Below are 18,966 nucleotides of genomic sequence, written 5' to 3' on the forward strand. Positions count from 1 at the left end.
ATCTGCTTGTTCTTTAAAATCCTAAGAGACTAGTTTCTTAGAAAAACATGAAAGTGAGATTTTAATTATATCCCTTAAATTGTACTTGGATATTAACCCCCCTTTAACTCCTAAAGAAATATCATGTTCTTTGAGTCTTTAGGCTACATCAGGCAAATTGCTGCAGTTGTGTGAAAAGGTTCAGCTCCATTACCCAGACAGAAAGTAATGAAGTGCTAGAAACTACAGACATACCACTTTTTGCAGTTTGCTTGATAATACTGATTCTATAACTATTTCTAGGATGGTGGTGCCTAACTCATTGAGCATTTGGAGGAAACCAATGTGGTTTATGTTAAGCTTGCGAGTTGAGGGGGTGGTATGGTTAGGACCCCTGTGCTTGCGCTCTGCTTGCTTTCCTCCCACAGCTGTAATAACGGTGAATGAAGTAGAAGTTGTATTTAGTCCTCCTTAGTGAGTCAGAGGCCGTTAGGAATGACTCGGAGGAAAAATACCCGAGAATATTGAATTGCCGACAAAGCACAGTAGTCCTGCGATCTTACAGGAGTATGAAAGCTGACTGACTCTGCAAGACTAATAATACAAGTGAAACTACTGTTCTGCTATTGCAGTCCTCTCTGTCAGTTCGCTTTCATGCTGAACTCCGCTTGTACATGGTCTGGAGGGGAGCAGACAACCTTTCTGAGGTGGTGCGTTAGAGTTTTTCACACCCAAATTAGAAGTTACATGTGCTGCAAAAGAAACACAGTGAGGAAGTGAGTGTTTCTTGAAGTGAGACAAGATGCTGTGGATTGGCGAAATGGTGGCACCTCACTTTTTTTGTGATGGAAAGTCCCCCGACTCCTGCTGCAGCCTGAGTGGGGACTGGCTGCTTCTCACAACACCTCGTTAGGTACTGTGATTCCACCTTTGTTTGTTCATTCAGTTCTGCTTACGGACCTTTTTCTTGGCCCCATGGACCCGAAGGAGGGGTCAGGAGGCTGATGTGGCAAAATGCAATCTGGAAGCTGGCAGTGCTACCCTAGCTTAGACGGGCTGAGGCTATAAGCCTCTTCACTGGATATGTGAGAAAAGGAATAGGCAGCTTCAGGTGTTTAGAGCGGGACTTGGAAAGAAGTTAATATTAACTTGGGATGTTGGAGGTGAAGGACCGAATCCCCCTCTAAAAGAAGTACTGCTGTTGGTCATATGGATACAATTATACAGACGTAGGTAGATCCATACAACCCTATGTGAGGATGCTCTGAGGGGAAAGTGTTGGCTTAGGTGTGTGTGCACAAGTGCAGCTGTTAAACTGCTATAATACACCAGTTTAAATTCATATCTTGGATTATACAGAACACTTTAGATCTTGCAGGTTTTGGAGAGCTGAAGACAAAGCCTCGTAATTATCAATGGTATTGTCAATTATGGTAATCATCTCCTTGTTCTGGTAAGCAGTCCTGTATACAGAAATGCTAAAATACAGCCACTAGCAAGTCTCCATGTTAGTAACTTTTGTGCAAGGCTTGGTGCATCCAGAGGCTTGTAGCCTGCAAATTGACAAGGATTTGGAAAGCAGAAGCATTTTTACAGGTGACCAAGCATTCCAAGTGATAGTGGAAAGCATTCAGATGAAAATATGTAACCTAAAGGCAAGGGATGTTAAACAGCGGCTGAGAATCTGAACTTGGTTGTTAAATAAGGGATGTGAGCCTTTGTGCTCTGGGGCATAAGTGATCTTAAATTGTTTGAAGGAGAGGAAAACCTGAGTACTTGAGCATCACATGGCAGCCAGGTGTGGACTTCCTTGTGCTTTTCTCTAAAGTGCATATAGTTCTGGACTTGATTGCCATGCAGGTCTAGATGGACCACTTCTCTGCTGCATGCTGAAAGTTTCGCTGTCCCTGTGTGGAACTTCCTAACAGCATGTGTATCTGTTTTATTGCATTCAACATCTTCCAGTCTAAATATAGTTTGATTGCTTTCCAAATAAGCCTGGGTCTGCTACTTATTCTGATTCACCATTGTAAACCTAATCATTTGATGTTCTCGGTAAACAGACGCTCTGGGAGGCAGTTGGTGATTATTTTAAAAGAAATCACTGCAGTATTCCAGGCTATCTTCATTAATTCTTTGGGATACGATCACGTCCCCCCCATCACAATCTCATAACAGAAGTTACTTAAAAAGAAATCCAACCAACACCCCATATCCAAAAGCCATATCCCTAATTGCTGCAAATTTAAAATATTCATTGCACATCTTCAAAATTTTCCAATGTATAACAGTTTCAGTGTTTCTTTCAGCATGAGGCAGACCGTGTGTTGTACATCTTTATCACAATAGCATCTCTGACAGCGTGGTAACTCAAGGTATTATTTGATGGCTAATGTAAAGGTACCTATTTAGTTCAATTTATAGTCCTGGAATATTTGAACATGCCATTAAGGTGCATCCATACGCTTATAAATGTAAAAGGGCCAGACAGGCAGTTCACCGTGTTCACAAATTGCTCTGGCTACCACAATGTGTCAAGAATGTGCAAGAGAGTATACGAAGTGCTGTTATGCTTTTTGCTTCTGTGGTGCATCTTATTATATTTGTGATAAATGTTGGCAGGTTTCCATGGTTAGGGAGCTGTTCATGGCCAGTGTCTAGCCTGCTGCTATTTCTATGGATGTTACCATGGGCACTGATGGAAGGAAATTCATATCGAACAGAAAACAATCATGGAAAAAGGGCAGGAGGCAGAAAAGAAGGGACAGCAATAATTGTGTTTGGGTCAGGATGGTCTTGTAACTTTGGAAGAGCTGTGAAGCTGTAATGGCATTGCATGGTACAGAAATATTCAGTGTATATATGCTGCAACTAGGGAAGGTAGGAGGAAATGATGCTCCCAGCCTAAAAGCAAATGTATGGCTGTCATCCTAATCATCTAGGAGCCATGACTCTTAAGCTCACAGTGCTAGAATGAAAAAAATATGTCGTTCTCCGTAGACAATACAGAGTGAGTGTGTGTCCCTAATTCACCCCTGCAGGAGCATGCTGCCTATATATATAATCACATTTGTGTGCAGCATGGAGTATGTCATCTTGGGAGTAATACAATACCCAGGCAGTTTCACTGATGTGAGCAGCTGTCTTGGCTGAGATGAGGACAGCACATTTGAGGAAGAAGATTAAAAAAAAAACCCAAAACACTGCCCCCCCTGCCCCCCCAAAAAACCAAAACCAACAAACAACCCAACAAAAACAAACAAACAAAACAAAACCAAAAACCCATCAAGCTTCTTGCACATTCATTTGATCCTGGTGCTGCTGTGCAGTGTTGATTTCCCAATATAATTTAAATCTCACATAGTTCTCATAGTATTTGGGATATAAGATGTAGAAACCTTATGGCTGTCCTGGTTTCAGCTGGGATAGAGTTAACTGTCTTCCTAGTAGCTGGTGCAGTGCTATGTTTTGTGTTCAGTATGTGAAGAATGTTGATAACACACTGATGTTTTCAGTTGTTGCTCAGTAGTGTTTAGACTATAGTCAAGGATTTTTCAGCTTCTCATGCCCAGCCAGGGCACCTGACCCAAACTGGCCAACGGTGTATTCCATACCATGTGACGTCCCATCTAGTTTAGGAACTGGGAAGGGGGGGGCAAGGATTCGCTGCTCGGGGACTGGCTGGGTGTCGGTCGGCGGGTGGTGAGCAATTGCCCTGCGCATCATTTGTACATTTCAATCCTTTTATTACTACTGCTGTCATTTTATTAGTGTTATCATTATCATTATTAGTTTCTTCTTTTCTGTTCTATTAAACCATTCTTATCTCAACCCAGGAGTTTTACTTCTTTTCCTGATTTTCTCCCCCATCCCACTGGGTGGGGGGGCAATGAGTGAGCGGCTGCATGGTGCTTAGTTGCTGGCTGGGGTTAAACCACGACAATGGCCATGGGCCATAGTGATTTCCTTAAGCACAAGCGATCCTCATGTAATTGGGTGTATTGAGAGGATCAAGGCTGCTGACTAGGATTTCTGATGTGCTCATTTTCAAGGGTAGAAGTTCACGTTACCAAGTTTCAGTTCCAAACCGACCCTGTCTTTCATAGCCAGCATCTCTTCTGCCTTTAGCTTTTCTGCTGCCATCATCTTTGTTTCCTGACTCAAAAGCAGACCGCTCTTTCGCGACATGCCAGGAATGAGAGCTACTGTTAACGTTTCCTTCTGGAGCACCTTTGAGTTGAGTTGCTGTGAAGAACATGAGCTATCCAGCAGAGAACACTGGAAGCACCTGCCAGCGTGGGAGGTGTATGTGAGGAAAAGGTGGGATGAGATTCAGAGGCTATATATTGGGAGGATTTTGGAAAGTATGTTGCATGTGGGAGAGGTGGCAAATGACAGCCCTTCATCCTCCTTGTGCATTTTCATTCTTCGACCACCTTCTTTTTGTTCACAGTGAAGGAACCTGCGTCGTGTCCTGACTCCTGCTCTCCTTCTGAGCAGCTTATAAAACTCGCGGTGTGAGCAAAGTGGGCCTTGTTTGTGGTGAGCACTTGGCTCTGTCTCCTGGCTTTTCATGAGTAGCAGTTGACCTACTGCCAAAGGCCTGAGGAAAGTTTGTGGGAAAAATGATTAAATGATTCGCAGTGGTCTAAAAATTAATCTTGTAAGACTTGGAGTTGTAGTTTTCCAAGGTCTTTCTGGATATGTCAAAAATATTTCCCTAGGTTATCAGTACTTCCCCTTCCCTAGAAAAAGAAGCACAGAAATGTGAAAGTAAGAAAATTAATTGTATGTCTCTTTGAATGTCAAGAAGTGTGTGTATACAGAGAAAAGACTCTCTTTTTTTACTTTATATTCGGTATTCCCATCCTTAAACTAAGTCTTAAGCATACCACACACACAAGCTTCCTTTCTTTCCCTTGTTCTCCTTCCTAAATTAAGCTTTCTTTTGTTCATGGTGGGGAATCCCAAATCTGTTCATCATGTCACTTCTGCCCTACCTGATTCCTTGTGGTGCTTTGGTTTCTATGCAAATCCACGTAAGACTTTATAATGATGTTTTACTTCCATCTTGTACTTCTGTAACCTAATAAACAAACCCCAGGGAATTGGTGAATTGATTTCAGAAGCTTTAATAATGATGGTACAGTACTTCTGCTTTAAGAAATATTGTTTTAATCGGAAAGTTTAAGGTTTTAATGTGAAACCTCAGAACCACTTTTGCACCCTTCAGTGTAGCATCTTTTTGTTTATTTTTTTTCCTCTCTTGACAAGGAGTATTTGTGACATACTGCTCTTCGTATTAAAATTTCCAATAGCAGGAGCTAGTCAGTGTGGACAAGTGCAATGTTTTCCTGATGAAATCTCGTCAGTACTTCCTTTCACAGCTTTTTCTCTAGTTTATTTTGAGGAAAGAGAAGGGGAAGAAAAGATTGCTCTTCTAGCTGGAAACTTAGTGGCATCTTAATGGGCTAAAGGAGATCAAAATATTGTTCATGTTTACTTTTCTTGTCTGGGTTTTGCAAGAAGTATTATTTAGTGCTCCTTTCTGTTAAACATTTAAGTATAGTTCTGTCTGCACATTGGGGCAAAGAAGGCGTTTTTTGCTGCATTTTAGTCTAAGGGAAATTGGGGAAAATGAACAATTTTGCCTTGAGAGGTATGAAGCGTCACTGTAGCAAGCTTCATACTTGCTGGTGTGAGATGGGGTAGTTACTCTCAAGATTATTTCCAGGAGAACTAAAGACTTCTCATGTGAAGTGTTTCTCTTTGATTTGCTGCTTTTACTTTACCTTTTCTTGCTTTATTGCTTCTTGTTTTTTCCTGTTATATATGCTCATCATCCCTTGTATAAAAATGAATCTTGATATCAAGTTGCAGTCCTCAATGGTCATAAAAATATGTGAAAAATGTGGAAAGAGAAAAGAGCCCAGGCGTGTCTGAGTGCATGTGCGAGGAGCGAGAAAGTGACAGGTTTATGATTCTTTTCAGACCAAGACACTTTAATATCTGCAGCTCAGGAACAGCTGGGGCACTAAATCTTTCCCTTCATGCTGGTAAACCAGCGGATGCAGGTTGGAGGCCCAGTGCTCCCAGTGGGCAAATGCACTGGGAGTTTATGACACCTTGTTCCCTGTGACACTCACTCAAATTGGCCTTTGCCACAGTAGAAACAATGCTATGGAAGGGGCATGTGATGGGGCAAGAAAATAAGAGGAACCAAAGGGAGATAAAACACTGTAGCTGAGAGCAAATGATCGTGGAGTGGGAAGAACTGGAGTTTGCATCAGGCAGGTCACTTATGACCATAGCAAAGGGAGGAAAACTCCCCCGGGGACAGCAGCAGGAGAAGCTGTAGGCTAGCTGATACTGTTTCTTTGCTGGGTCTCTCTGAATACCTCTTCAGTTTTTAAGGAGTTCAGCAGCACCTCCAAAAGAGACTGTCAGAGGAGGAGACTCTTCAATGCATGGGATGAAGGGACGCTTCCCACAGGTGGAGGGAAGCTGATGGTAACCGATGGTCAGATACAAACCACCTATCTGTGGGGAACCTGGGGTGGTTCCCGCTGTGGCTGCCAGATCAGGAAAGAGGGAAGATAACAGCAGGCGCCAGTGATGCCCCTCGTCCCGAAGGGGTGGGTATGGTAGGGAGAATGTTCACTGCAGATGGGTCCTTTGGCGCTAGCACCCTTCTCTCTTGTCTGGGACAAGACAATTCTTCTGTCTGTTTTACACTATTTGAACTAGCTGTGCCACCTCTTTTACTCTTTATGTTGAGTGCTTCCACCGGCTAGATGGTTATCAGTTGATCTGTGATGTCTGGAGCAATCCCAACCTCTTGGGCCCTAGGCCATGGACATCTGGGAACCCTCTGTGATACTTCTGCTCTGCCCCATCACTTTTAGCAGGTCATCTGATTTCCATGCTAAGGTTGGACATCAGTTCTGGGGATTTGCAACTTATTATGGGAAGCATATAATATACCCTTAATTATATATGTTTTTCAAAAGAAGTAGGTTGCTTGGGGAGGGGTTGCTCTGTCCTTCCTGCAGCTCCTGCAGGGGCGCTTTCCTCTCTGCTGGGGTGATGTTCTGCAACTTGCAATGAATGGAAGGACTTGCTAGGATGACTTTTGGGCGTGGGAAAAGTTTTATTGTATAAGCATATTGCTTCCTATGCAGCTTTCAGAAACATTTTTAATAGTAAGGGCCTCTGACAAGAGGGAAATGGGAGAACCTTCTCAAAGGATATGGTTTTAAGCTAATTTAGCTTCCAGTTGGTTTGGCCGTTGAGAGGGAGGTGTGCCATGCCCCTGGTGTCTCTCTCCCCCGTTAGGCAGGTCCAAAGCACTTCTGCAACGTACGGTGGCTCCTTCCTTGTCACTTGCGGGAGTAGTGGGAACCTGTGTTTCACCCTCACCCCTGGATGTTGAGCGATGTCCCACAAGGCAATTGTCCAGAGTCTGTACAGACTTTCTGATTCTTGATTTCTCTATCCAGTAAAAACTGTAGAGTTTTGAAAACTACACTTCCAAAACTTAACCCAGACCATGGCTGCTTTGAAAGTGCTTTTTTGTCTTCACTTATTTACTGATTTAAATGAGGCTTAAACTCTAGCAAGAGGTAGGACTCACTGACCCAAGAAGTAGTTTCCAGACCTGTCTTGCTAGAGATATTAAATCTCTTATGTGGTTTTTCTTAGTTTGTTGTTATGAAGGACAAATGTGCTGGAATGTTACTGAATCTTTGCATTGTGTTTGGTTAATGAAACAATTCTTGGTATTGTAATCTCTGTGGTGATTAACTAGAAACCTATATTCTGAATTATTCTTTTTTTTCCTCTTTGGATTTATAATGGCCATAGTTGTTTTAACTAGCAATGAATCACACATGTGGTCTGAGATTTCATCGTGTTCAACATCAGAGTGAACTGTACCCATAAAAGATGCTGTCTGTGGCTCTAGGAGAGGTAGTAAATGCTTAACAAATGTGTAGAGGTGTTCTTTTAGTAGTGGAAATAGAAGCAAACATGTTTTAGTGGTGGTTTTTTCCCTTTAACTGATTCTGTAAGAGTAGAGCCATATGTTATCCATTTTCTGCCTCTTCTGAATTAATTAGAGCATGACGGTGTTTCCTGACTAATGAGGCAAACACTCTCATTTAGGTTCATATGTGGAAAGGTTTCTATCACCGTACAGATTTTTACACAGCAGCAATAGCAGTTGCTGCAGTGTGATCAATAGGAGAAGCTGTATTAAGATCAACAATTATGCAGGGTGATAAACAGACCTAATTGAGCATTAGAGGCTTTGTAAACACAGACCCACTTAGCTGGTGGTGCATTTCTGTTGTTACTGGAATGAGATTTTTTTTTTTTTTTGCTTTAAATGAGAGATCTTAATGTGTATGTGTCTACTACTTTGTGTCCAGTATCTTCTAAATACAGATGCTCCTCAGACCATCCCTGATATACAGACAGACTTAAGACCTGCTGGATTCAGAATGTGGGTTAAAGGCTTTGCGGAAGTACTCATTTCCTTTACTACCTGCCTTTCCAGCAATCTTGAGCTTCTTGGGAAGGGATGCTTTCTTCTCACTTCATAGTCTGAGGTCAGCTGCAGTGGCCCTAGAGCTGCCAGCACAGGGCTGTTCTTAATTGTGATAGATTAATGCTATTTTGTCTGCAAAGGCCACACTGCAGAAACTCTGCTTCATGTTACGCTTAAGGAAGGCAATGACATGTGCTGCATTTTCACTGGGAGGACCTGGGGTGTATTTTGCATTTTTTCTTTCTCCCCCCAACAGGTTCTGCCCAGGGCAATAGCCTTGGGGAAAATAATTTTGGGTTCTCTTTCTTTTAAAATGTCTCTGAAATATTTTGTTTGTGCCTGTATGGTTGTACCTGGGAGGCAATGCACTAGTGCTTTCTGTGTTATGGGCTAGGAGACGTGCTAACAGCTTCCAGTCCCAAAGCATACTGTTGCAGGAGCATCAGTCTGTAGCTGTGTTAATAATCCTTACCTATCAGGACGTGTTTTCTCAACTTCCTGGCCCTTCTGACTCAAAGCATGACTATAGCTGTAAAGACATGCAACTTGAAGAACAAAATATAAATGCTAAAGGATTTATTTTCTGGGACAGGTTTTCAAGATCATGATTTGTTCTAATGAATTTACATTATTTTATACTCCTGGTTGCATGCATTTATCCTGCTCCTGGCAGAGTTTGTACCCAAGTAAAGCCTAGCAGAGTTTTCTCCTTGTAGCAAAGGGAGTGCTCACAGAAGGGCCAGAGATGGGTAGAAAAGAGGAATGCAGAAGTGACTGCAGACTTAACAAACGTTGGCAAAACGGGGCGCTCTCTCTGTGAGCCCGGTTTGTGATACCATGGCCCTGGACTGAAAACGACCACAGTGAAGGCAAACCCCTCAGCGAACAGGTTCGGTGACTGCGCGTTCTCTGGGGCTGTGCCTGCGCAGTGCTGTGAGGTACAGTCACCTCTGCAAGATGTGTGCTGTTGTGGCTGCTCTGACCCTGGGGAATTTGTGTGTGACACTGGGTATTGGTGCTGGGAAGTGCATGGCTATACTATCTTGGAATACGTAGTGCATGTGTGTGTGTGTATACATATATATATATATATATATATGTGCTGTTGTCTTGATTTCATCATGGCAGTGTTGGCAGGCACTGTTGCTTGTGTTTCTTCTGGGTCTCTCTTGCTGCATGTTTTTGTGTTGTTGCTCTAAATATTTGATGTTTCTTTTCCGTCCTGTTCTTCTGCCTCGGTGCTTAATCCTTCACCCTGGATGGTTGTTGCCAGCGTGTGTGCGTAGTTGCACAGAGCAGTTGTCTGCCTCGGTGCGTAGCTCAGATTAAATAGATGAGAAAGTGGGTTACAGCCGCAGACAGCAGGACTATATAGATACATGTGTTTGTATGCGATGAGGAGTCTCTCTAAGGTCGTCTTATAACTGAGGAGCAAGTCTCATGCACGAGTTGTCTAAATGTTAGTCGATTGTTTGAGCTTTGATAGTGGAAGAAGAACACTAGAAGAACTCTTTTCCTCTGTGCAGTAGAAGAAATCCAGACACAAAACAGAAAGTGGAGCTCACGGAGTTGGACAAAATAGGGCACAAGGCTTGTGGCTTGCCAGGAGATGCTGTTACTTGCAGCTGAATGAAGGAATATACAGGAGAGTGCCTGCAGCATCCCTGGGTGTAGAGCAAAGGGTGTCAGCATGACATCCTCCTGACCGCCCTTGGAGGCAAAGTTTTGAACCTCATACCGATCTTCCTTAACAGTAGCTTATTGGATTGATTTTTTTTTTTTCTTTCAGAATCCTAAAAAACCCTAAACAAAACAAAAAAAACCCAAGCAAACCAAACCAACAAAGAAAAGGTGTTGGTGGGGAATACCATCGCCCATTCCTTCCAAAGAAGGAGGGTAACAAGCCATGCTGTGGCAGAGGACTTTTCTGCCGTTTCTGTGCAAACCACCTTCCCAGGGAGCTGTGAGACACTTCCCATTTTTTATCTGACATCATACATCAGGGCACCTTGTTGCACCTTAGAATAATGACTGCATCTTACGCTCTCTGAATTATCACCCTCCCTTAGCCAAAGTGGTGTTTCAGCTGGCCGTGATTTTACGGTGTGTCAGGCAGCGCCCCTGCTTGCCTCGTCCAGCTCGGGGTGCTAGTTTTTGACATCTGTCTTTCCAAAAAGGCAGGGCTCTCTGTTCTTTGTTTTCCCCTCCTCTTGGTTTGTGTTCTTCACTGTTTATCACCGTTTCAGATGTCTCTTTTCTATCTCCTATTTAGCTATTCTTTCCAGTTACCCCTTTAATGCATTAAAAGGGAATAAACCCACCCATATCACAGAAAGAAAAGTTAAATTTAATAGTGCTTGTGCTAGCTTTCTCTGCTGGCCTACTTCACGTGGCACCACCGAGCACCGTTGCACAGCACTGCTTCCTAGGGCAGACCCTGACTGTGTTCCCTGCAAGCTTTGGTTAGAAAAAAAAAAAAGAATAATCTGTGGAGGAGAAGTGTGCAAAGCGCTCCTGTGGGATAGTCGCTTGGCGCTGTGTTTCTAGAGGTGCTGACACAGAGCTTCTTTATGGAGAGTGAGAAATGTGTCATGGGGGCTATTGGCTGACTAAAAACCTTTTCACCTGACAGCAATGAAAAGTACCTGGGCTTTGAAGTGCTGTTTGGCTCAGATATGTCAAATAAAAATATGGTCAGTGAGGGTGTCTCTATCCCCTTCCGCTGCAAGAAATGGCAAGCAACTTCCACTGAGGTCTTGTCCTTCCCTGCACCCCTTGGGAGATTAGGATTGTCAAATTGAACAGAAGACTCATAAACTAGTGGAGAATACAGTTAATTGGGAAGATTTATAGGCTTGTTAGCAGGAATGTTTCTTAATTTAAAATGTCAGTGTATTCCCTGAAGGGAGACATTACTTCTTGTTGAAGCCTTAATTGGAGTGGGCTAATTTTCAGTGCTGGGACTAATAATAATAATAAAAAAAAATCCTTCAGTCTCAACCAGAAAGAGCTATTTAAATTTCACAAGCTGTAAAAGTGTCAGAAACACTGTTTTTAGCTTTCTCTCCTGAGGCCACGGAGGAGACTGGAAGGTGAACAGCAGCACTGGGCAGTAGTGGGAAGGTGTTCTCTTCAAGTGTTATGCCTAGAGCTGACTTGGAAATGTCAACTTTTTTTTTTCCCCCTTCACTTAAACTGTGATGCTAATGGTCTCATACTGAAATTGCTTTAAATATGTATATCTTTATAGGTTGCAGTTCTAATGCTCACAGGCTGGGTAAAATTGAGGTATCTTTCTGGAAATGGAATTGTGTGCTTGTATGGAGAATAATCACTAGGATTATTCAATTATTTTTTTTAATGTTTTGAAATATCACCAAGGGTCAATGTCTACAACCAAGTCATGCCAATAGAAGTGCTCTATATGTGATTTTAATGTCCTGTATCTGGATGGTATAACGGACTCTTGTCCCATATTTTTTCCAATAAGCTTGCTGAATCCTATGTTTTCTAACTGTTATTTTAGGCCCTTGTTCCTATCTGCTATATTAGAAAAGAGCAACATTTTTCATGCGTAAATAGAGGTATGAGTCTGGAGTAGAGAGTCTAAAGTAGGGGCATGGGTGCAAAAGGGGGGACAAAAAAAAGGAATAATTACTCTCCATTATGCAGAGATTTGCAACTGCAGAGAGGATGCAAAAACTATCTAAAGTCCTTCTTACCCTTTGGACTGGGATAATGCATAGGAGGTACTTAGCCAGCCAGCAATGATGGTGTATAGAATAGCCCTCCTGATAGAAAGCAATATTAGGCTGCTCTGTGCTACTTGATCTTGAGTGGTGGGACTGTTGCTGGTGGAGAGCTTCCTGGTGAGCATGTTCAGGCTCTGCAGCCTGTGGCCACCAGGGGAGGTTGAAACAGCTCTCCAAGGTTCCCAATATCAGGAAACTGGGAGTCTGGAAACAATCCATCCTATTGGGTTCACATGGGCCCTCTTGAGAAGTGGGCCCGCGTGAACTTCATGAGGTTCAACAAGGCCAAGTGCAAGGTCCTGCACCTGGGTATCAGTACAGGCTGGGGATGAAGGGATTGAGGGCAGCCCTGTGGAGAAGGACTTGGGGGTACTGGTGGATGAAAAGCTGGACATGAGCTGACAATGTGCGCTCACAGCCCAGAAAGATAACCGTATCCTGGGCTGCATCAAAAGAAGCGTGACCAGCAGGTCGAGGGAGGGGATTCTGCCCCTCTGCTCCCTTCTGGTGAGACCCCACCTGCAGTACTGCCTTCAGCTCTGGGGACCTTGGCACAGGAAAGACATGGACCTGTTGGAGCGGGTCCAGAGAGGGGCCACGAAAATGTTCAGAGGGCTGGAACACCTCTTCTGTGAGGACAGACTGAGAGAGTTGGGGTTGTTCAGCCTGGAGGCTCTGGGGACATCTTATAGCAGCCTTCCAGTACCTAAAGGGGGCTTACAAGAAAGATGGGAACAGACTTCTTAGTAGGGCTTGCTGCAATAGGACAAGGGGTAATGGTTTTAAACTGAAAGAGGGTAGATTCAGGCTAAATATAAGGAAGACTTTTTTTTTTTTTTTTTTTTAATGCTGAGGGTGGCAAAACACTGGCACAGGTTGCCCAGAGGCAGTAGATGCCCCATCCCTGGAAACATTCAAGGTCAGGTTGGACAGGGCTCTGAGCAACCTGATCTCATTGAAAATGTCCCTGCTTATCGCAGGGAGGTTGGACTAGATGAACTTTAAAGGTCCCTTCCAACCCAAACCATGCTGTGATTCTGCTAGGAAAAGGCTCTTCACTGAGAGGGTGGTCAGTCACTGGAACAGGCTCCCCAGGGAAGCGGTCGCGGCACCAAACCTGTCAGAGTTCAAGGAGTGTCTGGGCAACGCTATTAGTCATACGGTTTAGTTTTAGGTAGTCCTGCGAGGAGCAGGGAGTTGGACCCTAAGATCCTTATGGGTTCCTTCCAACTCGAGAGATTCTATGATTCTGTGTGGTCAGGTGGAGTGCGTGCTTCCCTCTTTCAACTTTTTTGTTGTTGTTGTCGTGTTTTGTTTTTGTTGTTGTTTTTGTTTTGGATGCACCTTATGAGCCCTGAATTGCCTCTATGAATGGCTCTCCTATGAGAATGAGCAGCCGTAGGATATTGTTTCTCTTTCCTTCCCCCGGGAACAAATTCTTGTTAATTGGCTAGGACTTCCTACTATCTCACCAGCCCCCATATCTGGCACAGAAGGGCACTAGTTCTGTAATTGCTTCTGTGTAACACTAATTAGGCAATAAGACACAACTTTAGAGACCTCTGTGTGCATGAGAATGTCAGGTAGCAGGAGGCTTTCAGTCAAAGCCTAAAAGATTCACTTTCTGGACCTAAAGATCCGTTTTCTGCACCTTCCTGTAACTGGAGTATCAGGCAGGGTTAAATGTGTTCCAGTCCTTCCCGCAGCTGCTGCCTGCCCAGGACGGGGGCCCATGGGAGCTGTGGCAGGCAGGGATCACTAGGGATGCAAGGGAGGATCTCGGATGAAAGCAAGGCAGAGGGTGGTGGTGTGAGATTTCCATGGCAACAAGGTGTCTGACTATGGGTCATCTGTGACTCCAGTGCAGAAATAACTCCTCAAGCCTTCTGTAAATAAATATGTGCCTGGAGCTTGATCCTTCACTGGTATAAGTTCAGATTTGTGTGGTTGCTTTTGATATATGACTCATGCTGTGAACATATAGCTGGTGGAAAAGGAAAAAATAATTTAGTTCCCTGATACTTTCTTACGTTTTTAGGAAATATGTCTTTTCTAAAATGAGATACTTTTTTAAAATACAAACATAGGTTCCTGAAAATATAGTAACTTACAAAATGTAGGTTTGCTTTATGAGGTCTGCCACATCTGTTATGAAAATCTTCCATAACTTACAGTTCATGAGAGCAAAAGTGGAAGCATCTTAAATCAAATGTCTTTCATTTAAAAATTCTAACTTCTGGAGAGAATTCCCAAAGTCAAATCCTATTTTGCATCATGTGTGATGCTTTTAAAGCCTAGACTCCATTGCTTAGAATTAGAATGTCTCTGTGCTTGAGCAACTTCTGTGTTTGGAAATAAAGCTAGAAAAATGACTACAAAGTGATGCTGACAGTCAAACCAGTTGGAGTGCATAAAGCTGTAAGTATCTGACCAAAAAAAAAAAAGTCAGAAGGAAGAAAAGGAAAAAATCCTATCTAGTTCTCTTTTCTGTGCTAACACTCAAGGCAGCTTTTAACTAACTTGTGACACAATGCTTTTCATGTCAAACAATTTTATTTTCTAAGCTTTTCAGTGTCCTAAATAGTATCCATTAGCATCATCCCTTTGGTTTCCTTGGCAACTGAGGCAATTGATTCAATGACAGTTTCAATGGCACGGAAAAGCTCCAGCTTCCAGACTTATGGACAGAAGTACAAAAAGCAGGTAGGCTGGAATCTGTTTGTCTGCAGACCAGCTTTATTTCTTTCTCTGGTCCTTTCTAATTTATGAGTTCCAAGGTGTGTGATTAAGCACAAATCTCTTCGAACTGTGCTGTGCTTGTGCATCAGTGATGCTTGATGCTGACTCTAAAGGATCCTCAGATCCACTCAGCCCAGCTGTGAGGAACTTGATATTTGAGCTTTACAGCCTGGAAACCTTCTTCATTTTCATATTTTTGGATTGGGTGTGTATATATAACTTTCTTTTTCAGAGTATTAATTAGAAACTTGCAACATCAAGGTCATGCCTTGATTTGTTCCAGTGGGCAGAGGAAAGGAGGCTGGCTGCTTCTGCTGCTGCTTCCTACATTTCTTTCCAATACAAAGGGACAATGTGCAGTTTGGGTTTTCTGTCACTCGCAGCCTGTGTGAAGAAGAAATTCAGAAAGCCAATAGCAGTGACATATATATCATTTTCTAGAGGGGCTTCTTTGGAGTCCTGCTGAAGCTTCAGTCCAACTCTGTAAGTATGATTCTGTCTGCAGAAAGGCTTACTTCTCTTAATTTGCACTGCATTGTCAATACCAAAATACCGGTAAGGAGGGCAGTAGTGATGTGGTGGTGAATTATCGGAAAAGCTGTATCCTATTTACAGGAAAAGGCTTTTTTCCTTCATATAGTTTTTATTCATTTCTTCAAAGCCTGACAACTCTATGTACTCTGAAGAAATACAGCATATAAGATGAAAACGTGATGGTGTTAACTGCAACTCCTGAAGCACAGACAGAACTGTTGTTTTGGTGCTTATGGTCATTTAGATCCTTAAAATAATTAAAAAAAAAAGTATTTAAGGGCTTTATATCAAGCTTCTTGAAGTGGATGCAGAAGGTCCCTCGGGTTCCTGTGAGGTCTGACCCAAGCTAATGAGAGAACACGAAAATTTATTAAACAATAAATGCAATGCATGCTTCACTTAGTTCTGGTGACCACTGCTTCAAAACTCCAACAGTTTCTGTATTAGTTCTACCAATCTCTAAGCCCACGAACATTGCAACCGTGAGTAAGATTTCTTGCAGGTTTCTGAGTTCAGAGTTGGAAAAAATCGGGTTGACGTGTCAGGCTTGCTCACTGTCATGAGTGCTGGTAATAGTACTCACCCCCCTGAAGTAACAGGATGCTGTAGAATGAATCACAGGCTTTTTTGGGATTCTGCTTTTCCCTGGATGCTTCATGATTCAGTTCCTGTAGTTGCCATGAAGTAGCTGTGACAGAAGCTCAGACCCTTGGCCATGGAGAACTTTAATATTCCAACATAACTGAGGCCATGATTTTTTTTTTTAAATGTAAAGAGTGTCTTCATTCTTTTGCTAACCTAAGTGTTGGAAGCTGTTCAACAGTCTTTTGGCACCATTACCTTAGTTCTAGTAGGACTCCAATATGGCACTTGCCCATCAGGATTTGTGTAAGCAGGTAAGCTCCTTTGATTTGAGGTGGAGGAGGAAAAAGTTATGGTCCTCTAGGCCTTCTAGAGTTGTTTCTCAGTTCCCTATGTGAGTGAATGCTGACATTTTTTCAACAGTTTTGGTTTGGCCCTGGCATAAGGTAGAAGTATTCAGTGCATATGCAGGTTTTTCTTTTCCCTCTCTGAGTGTAACAGACCAACTAACTTGCATCTAATTGAATAAATGTAGATCATCTGTCATGACCAAGTCTCCCTCTTATGACTACGTAAGAATTTTTTCCTCCCATGCACACGCCCCCCCCCCCCCCCCTTACTTTTTTTTACCCACCTTGATATTTTTGGCAGAACTCAGCACAACAGATCTGAGTGCAGCCTCTTTGGTTTTCTCACTCCTTTCTGCTGGTCATCACTGAGATGAATAGCAGTTACAGGGAATTGCATGTTATGGATCCAATGTCTGTATGCTCAATGAGCACGTTGTTAAATGCAATTGCAAACAGACTATAGAGAGCATGACTGCTTGGCTGACAAATACAGGTGTCCCTCTACTAATTACCACACCCAGAATCAGAATTTTTGCATGTGCAAAATCTCAGGAGGCATTTGCGAATTTGACACTTAAAAATGTTGCTCTCTACTCAACACCTGTACTGTTCACAAGAGCGGGGAGCAGGAGGGAAATGCAATTTTGACACTAAACTAATTGGGTTATGAACACAACCATTTTAGATATGCTGGAGCACTTGAGAATTTGTTTATGGACAGACTTCTGTATACTTGAAGGGGCCCAAACAATGTTTGACTGAGACAATTTGTGAAAGTTGTCTCAAAATTCAGGGAAACTACCAAAACCTAATAATTATTTTGAGATGAGATGTTTTTATCTCCATGTGCTTGGAATGAGGCATAGTAGTCACTGTTGACACTTCAGGTTTCTGCACTGTCCCTCTTCCATGGTGATAGGGAACTGCAATTTATAGGCAATTGATGCAACATGGTGGTATTGACAAAAGCAATCTTAATGTACATTTTTCACTTGACATACAGATACCGTAGTGATGGTACAATTCAGTGGTTCCTCCTAACAAATAGCTAGGCATGAGTTAAAATGTGTCTTGACCTTTAGTGCAATCCATATGCTCAATTAATACTTTTTAATTGCTAATGTAAGTAGAGGGTGAAAGCGTGAGCAGCATAACAGCAAGTGACTCATTCTGTATTGACCAAGTGACATGGGATTGTGTGTGTATATATTTGTTAAAATGAAGGCTGCAGAAAGAACTTACAACAAAATTAATTGAGCTAATATTTTTTCATGCTGTTAAAGATGTGGGTCATGAATCAACCATCACAATACTCATGACTTCTGATAATTAGGACAAACCACACATTATGGGTGTTCTGTTACATGTAGATACCTAGTGACCTGGAAAAGAATTCAAAGGATTCAAGCAGTAATGAAGTTAAAGGGCCTTTATGGCAGAAGAGAGAGGAATTTTTCAGAAATAGTTGTGGAAACAGCCAGGATGAGTTCAAATATGATGGCCAAAGTCAAAAACACTTTTGGAAAACAGGAAGGAAAGGTTCTATGTTTGAAAATTGTTTGAACTCTCTTCCACTTTCATCATTAATGCTTAAAAAATATCTTCACTGTAATAGCTTTGTATAATCTTTAATTTCCTTACATTATAAATATTTATTATATAAACAGTTACATACCACATAAAATCAGGACATATGCATTGAACTGGTGATATAGAGTGATTTATCTTCCTCCTTTCAGGTGGTTTCCCTGCAAGGAGATAAAGTGGAATAATTTTATACCACATAAATATCACTGGGAATATATTAAGTGTGCAAAGACCAGAAGAATTGGAAGAATACTAGCTAATCTCACATGTGAAATCTTTACCCAGCAAATTAATCTGCAGGCATAGTTATACCTGCTGTAAATAAAATGCTGTGTGAAAGCATCGTCTTTGAGAAATACCCACAGCATCAAGAGATGTAATTGGACTTTCAGAAACAGAGGAATGTTGATATAAGGTTTCATGTCTTGTTCCACTCCACTAACATTTATAAGCCCTTTTTTTTTTAGCTTTTAAGAACTATGTTAAATCTGAGGCATTGTATGGAACTACTTGTGTCAACCACCTCAGTATAGATTTGGTGTTAACACAACATCACCCTAAGTGCTTTGAGCAGCCATACTTATCATGAGAGGCTACGTTAACTACCCTGTGAAATGAGCTTGTTGAAAGCAAACAGCCTGGAATAAGGAATGAGTTAGTTGCCTGCCATCAGCCCTCCTTTGATAGTGTACTCAGATTGAATTCTAGTCTGGCAAAATGTGGTGGAAATATACAGCTTGCTTGTCTAAAAGTGTTCACAGCCACTGCTTTTAGCAAACAGCTCTGCTGGGGAAGAAGTGCCATTAGCAGAGCAATGATCCTGCAAACAGCTCTCTTCTTGAAAGGCATGTCCCATGTTGATCTCTAAAACATTTTTATTAAAAAAAAAAAAAAA

This window comes from Buteo buteo, chromosome 20 (assembly GCF_964188355.1).
Source record: "Buteo buteo chromosome 20, bButBut1.hap1.1, whole genome shotgun sequence".
Classification (NCBI taxonomy): domain Eukaryota; kingdom Metazoa; phylum Chordata; class Aves; order Accipitriformes; family Accipitridae; genus Buteo; species Buteo buteo.